This window comes from Coregonus clupeaformis, unplaced genomic scaffold (genome assembly GCF_020615455.1).
Source record: "Coregonus clupeaformis isolate EN_2021a unplaced genomic scaffold, ASM2061545v1 scaf4091, whole genome shotgun sequence".
Classification (NCBI taxonomy): domain Eukaryota; kingdom Metazoa; phylum Chordata; class Actinopteri; order Salmoniformes; family Salmonidae; genus Coregonus; species Coregonus clupeaformis.
The window spans coordinates 24,153-30,439 of NW_025537545.1; the positions used below are offsets into that span (position 1 = coordinate 24,153).

At 41.7% G+C, this 6,287-nt stretch overlaps 1 pseudogene; it reads left to right on the top strand.

The window, feature by feature from the left end:
• LOC123490525 overlaps nt 1-5,661 on the top strand; it is a 29,810-nt pseudogene extending 24,149 nt beyond the window's left edge.
• The last annotated feature ends 626 nt before the right edge of the window (nt 5,662-6,287 follow it).

The window sequence follows — 6,287 nt, forward strand, 5'->3', positions numbered from 1 at the left end:
ATGATTTTTTGTGTGATTGTTTAGCTTCGTGTCATTTACGCTGTCTTTGTTATTTCTCTTTGTCATTGTTAAGTAAACCTTGACCTTGTTAATTCCTGCGTCTGCGTCCTGCCTCTTCGTATACTCAGTACTCGTCACTGGTCTTTTACCAAATAGGGCTATCTTCTGCTTAACATTTAACTGCTTAATATGCTTAACACCCCGGCCATCCTACAATCTAAACTAGATGCCCTCAATCTCACACAAATTATCAAGGAACCTACCAGGTACAACCCTAAATCCGTAAACATGGGCACCCTCATAGATATCATCCTGACTAATTTACCCTCTAAATACACCTCCGCTGTCTTCAACCAGGATCTCAGCGATCACTGCCTCATTGCCTGCGTCCGTAATGGGTCCGCGGTCAAACGACCACACCTTATCACTGTCAAACGCTCCCTAAAAAACTTCAGCAAGCAGGCCTTTCTAATTGACCTGGCCCGGGTATCCTGGATGGATATGGACCTCATTCCGTCAGTAGAGGATGCCTGGATGTTCTTCAAAAGTGCTTTCCTCTCCATCTTAAATAAGCATGCCCCATTCAAATAATTCAGAACTAAGAACAGATATAGCCCCTGGTTCACCCCAGACTTGACTGCCCTTGACCAGCACAAAAACATCCTGTGGCGTACTGCATTCGCATCGAACAGCCCCCGCGATATGCAACTTTTCAGGGAAGTCAGGAACCAATATACACAATCAGTTAGGAAAGCAAAGGCTAGCTTTTTCAAACAGAAATTTGCATCCTATAGCACTAACTCCAAAAAGTTTTGGGACACTGTAAAGTCCATGGAGAATAAAAGCACCTCCTCCCAGCTACCCACTGCACTGAGGCTAGGAAACACTATCATAATCGAGAATTTCAATAAGCATTTTGCTACGGCTGGCCATGCTTTCCACCTGGCTACCCCTACCCCGGCCACCAGCTCTGCACCCTCCGCTGCAACTTGCCCATGCCCCCCTCCCCCCCTCCTGCTTCTCCTTCACCCAAATTCAGATAGCCGATGTCCTGAAAGAGCTGCAAAATCTGGACCCCCTACAAATCAGCTGGGCTAGACAATCTGGACCCTTTCTTTCTAAAATTAGCCGCGAAATTGTCGCAACCCCTATTACTAGCCTGTTCAACCTCTCTTCGTATCGTCTGAGATCCCCAGAGATTGAAAGCTACACGTCATCCCCCTCTTCAAAGGGGGTGACACTCTAAATCCAAACTGTTACAGACCTATATCCATCCTACTCTGCCTTTCGAAAGTATTTGAAGGCCAAGTTAACAAACAGATCACCGACCACTTCGAATCCCACCGTACCTTCTCCGCTATGCAATCTGGTTTCTGAGCTGGTCATGGGTGCACCTCAGCCACGCTCAAGGTCCTAAACGATATAATAACCGCGATTGATAAAATACAGTACTGTGCAGCCGTCTTCATTGACCTGGCCAAGGCTTTTGACTCTGTCAATCACTGCATTCTTATTGGCAGACTAAATAGCCTTGTTTTCTCAACTGACTGCCTCGCCTGGTTCACCAACTACTTTTCAAATAGAGTTCAATGTGTAAAATCGGAGGGCCTGTTGTCTGGACCTCTGGCAGTCTCTATGGGGGTGCAACAGGGTTCAATTCTCGGGCAGACTCTATTCTCTGTGTATATCAATGATGTCGCTCTTGCTGCTGGTGACTCTCAGATCCAGCTCTACGCAGACGACACCATTTTGTATACATCTGGCTCTTCATTGGACACTGTGTTAATGTGACAGGTTAAAGGACATATTCATAGCCTGTTATACACTAAATAGTATTAGTAAGTTCATGGTATGTAAGGATCTTAAAATATCTAATGTTAAAAAGATCATGCATCCAGTACTAGTTCATAGAGATTGATAAAATTCATAAATGTGTTAAAATCCGTCAAGTGTAAAAGGGTAAATATTGTAAGAGGAATGTGTAAACGTTATATTGACTACTTTATTTTGTGGTGCCTAATTTAAGGGTAAAAGTGTTAATCTGTGATCTACTAAATGCTCTTAATCTATGAGCCTGAGATCGATTGCTCTGTTCTCCACCCAACTTTCTGGGGAAATCGCGGTCTTTTTTCTCATTATACTAAAGTTTTCAGTGAGGAAACATAACTGCGTCACTCGTGATTATTTCTCCCCTTTTTCAGAATACGTTATTGATATAAAACGAGTTAATTTGAATGTAATAACTTGCTAACATGTCAAGAGAGTTTTAAGGTATGTGTTAGTAACATCTTGAGTAAGTTAGAGTTAAGTTGAAGAGAGTTATTAGGTGCGTGTGTGAGTGAAACCTGCTTGGTTGCAGCGAAGAATAGCTTCGTACTGAGAGTAGCTGCCATTTTATGCTAATTGTGAATGAGCATGTGCGCTGTTAATAATATTTTGGGGTTATTTGTATAATGTGTTTCGAATACTTTGTTTACATGGTTGATAAATGTAGTTTTGGGTTACTGAGCTAAAGCTACTTTGTGTTTGACAGTTATATTCAAACATTTGTATATGTTTTAGTGAATTACAGTTTATGCTGTTGTGACTTGAATAAGCTTTGTACCCTACAAAACTCTGGTTCCTGTAGATCTGTTGTTCTGTAAAATGTGGTATTTTTGTAAAAGGATTATACTAAAGATTTCAGTGAGGAAACATAACTGCGTCACTCTCGTGATTATTTCTCCCCTTTTTCAGGGGCGTAACATTAACAAACCTCCAAACGAGCTTCAATGCCATACAACACTCCTTCTGTGGCCTCCAACTGCTCTTAAACGCTAGTAAAACTAAATGCATGCTCTTCAATCGAACGCTGCTTGCACCCGCCCGCCCGACTAGAATCACTACTCTCGGCGGGTCTGACTTAGAATATGTGGACAACTACAAATACCTAGGTGTTTGGTTAGACCGTAAACTCTCCTTCCAGACTCACATTAAGCATCTCCAATCCAAAGTTAAATCTAGAATCGGCTTCCTGTTTCGCAACAAAGCCTCCTTCACTCATGCTGCTAAACATGCCCTCGTAAAATTGACTATCCTACCGATCCTTGACTTCGGCGATGTCATTTACAAAATAGCTTCCAACACTCTACTTAGCAAATTGGATGTAGTCTATCACAGTGCCATCCGTTTTAATATAATAAATAATATGCCATTTAGCAGACGCTTTTATCCAAAGCGACTTACAGTCATGCGTGCATACATTTTTTTGTGTATGGGTGGTCCCGGGGATCGAACCCCCTACCTTGGCGTTACAAGCGCCGTGCTCTACCAGCTGAGCTACAGAAGACCACAAAGCCCCATATACTACCCACCATTGTGAACTGTACGCTCTCATTGGCTGGCCCTCACTACATATTCGTCACCAAACCCACTGGCTCCAGGTCAAAATCCCCGCCTTATCTTAGCTCATTGGTCACCATAGCAACACCCACCTGTAGTATGCGCTCCAGCAGGTATATCTCACTGGTCATCCCCAAAGCCAACACCTCCTTTGGCCGCCATTCCTTCCAGTTCTCTGCTGCAAATGACTGGAACGAACTACAAAAATATCTGAAGCTGGAGACACTTATCTCCTCATTAACTTTAAGCATGAGTTGTCAGAGCTGCTTACCGATCACTGTACCTGTACACAGCCCATCTGTAACTAGCCCACCCAACTACCTCAACCCCATATAGTTATTGACATTGTTATTTATTTTGCTCATTTGCACCCCAGTATCTCTATTTGCACATCATCTTCTGCACATCTATCACTCCAGTGTTAATAGTAAATTGTAATTATTTTGCACTATGGCTTATTTATTGCCTTACCTCCATAACTTACTACTTTTGCACACACTGTATATAGATTTTCTATTTTCTATTGTGTTATTGACTGTACATTTTTGTTTACCCCATATGTAACTCTGTTTTTATCGCACTGCTTTGCTTTATCTTGGCCAGGTCGCAGTTGTAAATGAGAACTTGTTCTCAACTGGCTTACCTGGTTAAATAAAGGTTAAATAAAATAAATAAATAAAATAAATACAATTCTGTATACCACCCCTACCTTGTCTCAACACAACTGATTGGCTCAAACGCATTAAGAAGGAAATCGAATTACACAAATTAATGTTTAACAAGGCACACCTAATAATTGAAATGCATTCCAGGTGACTACCTCATGAAGCTGGTTGAGAGAATGCCAAGAGTGTGCAAAGCTGTCATCAAGGCAAAGGGTGGCTACTTTGAAGAATCTCAAATATAAAATATATTTTGATTTGTTTAACACTTTTTTGGTTACTACATGATTCCATATGTGTTATTTCATAGTTTTGATGTATTCACTATTATTCTACAATGTAGAAAGTAGTAAAAAATAAAGAAAAACCCTGGAATGAGTAGGTGTGTCCAAACTTTTGACTGGTACTGTACATTACCATCCCACGAAATGATGGCTCACACCAGCAACTGACCACATCAAGTCTCATTGTATACAAACCTCGATATCCGTCTTTCCAGTGAATATGAGACGAAGTCTGACAACACAAGAGTAATAGTCTATGCATTGTGTCTGTATCTGTGTTGTGTAGCACCAGATGTGTATGCTGTGATCTGTTGTGAGGACGACACCATAAGAACACGCGTGTTCAAGGAGGATGGAAATCCAGAGTTTAACATGAGGGCCATTTTCTACAGGAGATACCCAGACGCACACATCAGCATTGAGGTTAGAAACACAAACACAGCTCACAAGGATGATGCAGTACTGAGGGCGAATAGTACTGAGGGCGAATAGTACTGAGGGTGAATAGTATTGAGGGCAAATAGTATTGAGGGAGAATAGTATTGAGGGCTAATAGTATCGAAGGCTAATAGTATTGAGGGCGAATAGTACCGAGGATGAATAGTACCGAGGGCGAATAGTATTGAGGGCAATTAGTAAAATGTAAAGTTTTATGATTCAAGTTATATTCAGAGGCGTAATATTTGTTTTTATTTGTGTGTGTGTTTAGTTGTGGAGCCGTGGTCTACTTTGGGACACTCTATTAGGAGGGGCTCGACTCAACACCAGCGACAGCGAGAGAGGGCAGAGCCAGGGGATTGACCTGCAGGGCGGCCAATCACGTTCAGGATACCGGGGATGTATCTATGTGGAAACCTCATCCAGCGAATGCCTGACAGACTTGTGACATACAGCTGTGGCTTGACCCACCTACTATACAACCATGGCAACCACTGCTTTTCTGAATGAAACAGTGGATGTGGATGAGGATGGATCCAATTCAATAGCTTTGAAGGAAAATGGACATTTGTCTTCGGCTTCCATGAATTATAAAGACAAATACCTCTTTGAATTAAATATTATGAGAACTCTGTACTACTGTGTTAAGGAACAGAAAATCACAGTGATCAGTGTGTTGTTCACTACTAGTGCAGTGGACATAAGTAATTGTGTAAAATCATAAAAGTATCCCCTAACTTTACATCTCTGCTGGTCAGACCATGTAAGGGTACAGCATTATCCTAAAAAAAACACATTTCAACTGTAAAAAGACATTGATTACCAGCTATCAAGGTTATCTAAGGTTTGTATATAATATACAGTACCAGTCAAAAGTTTGGACACACCTACTCATTCAAGGGTTTTTCTTTGTTTTGACTATTTTCTACATTGTAGAATAATAGTGAAGACATCAAAACTATAAAATAACACATATGGAATCATGTAGTAATCAAAAAGTGTTAAACAAATCAAAATATATTTTAGATTTCAGATTCGTCAAAGTAGCCACCCCTTTGCCTTGATGACAGCATTGCACACTCTTGGCATTCTCTCAACCAGCTTCACCTGGAATGCTTTTCCAACAGTCTTGAAGGAGTTCTCACATATGCTGAGCACTTGTTGGCTGCTTTTCGCTTCACTCTTCAGGTCCAACTCATCCCAAACCATCTCCAATTGGGTTGAGGTCGGGTGATTGTGGAGGCCAGGTCATCTGATGCAGCACTCCATCATCTCCTTTTCGGTCAAATAGCCCTTACACAGTCTGAAGGTGTGTTGGGTCATTGTCCTGTTGAAAAACAAATGATAGTCCCACTAGCGTAAACCAGATGGGATGGCGTATCGCTGCAGAATGCTGTGGTAGCCATGCTGGTTAAGTGTGCCTTGAATTCTAAATAGATCACAGACAGTGTCACCAGCAAAGCACCCTCACACCATAACACCTCCTCCTCCATGCTTCACGGTGGAAACCACACATGTGGAG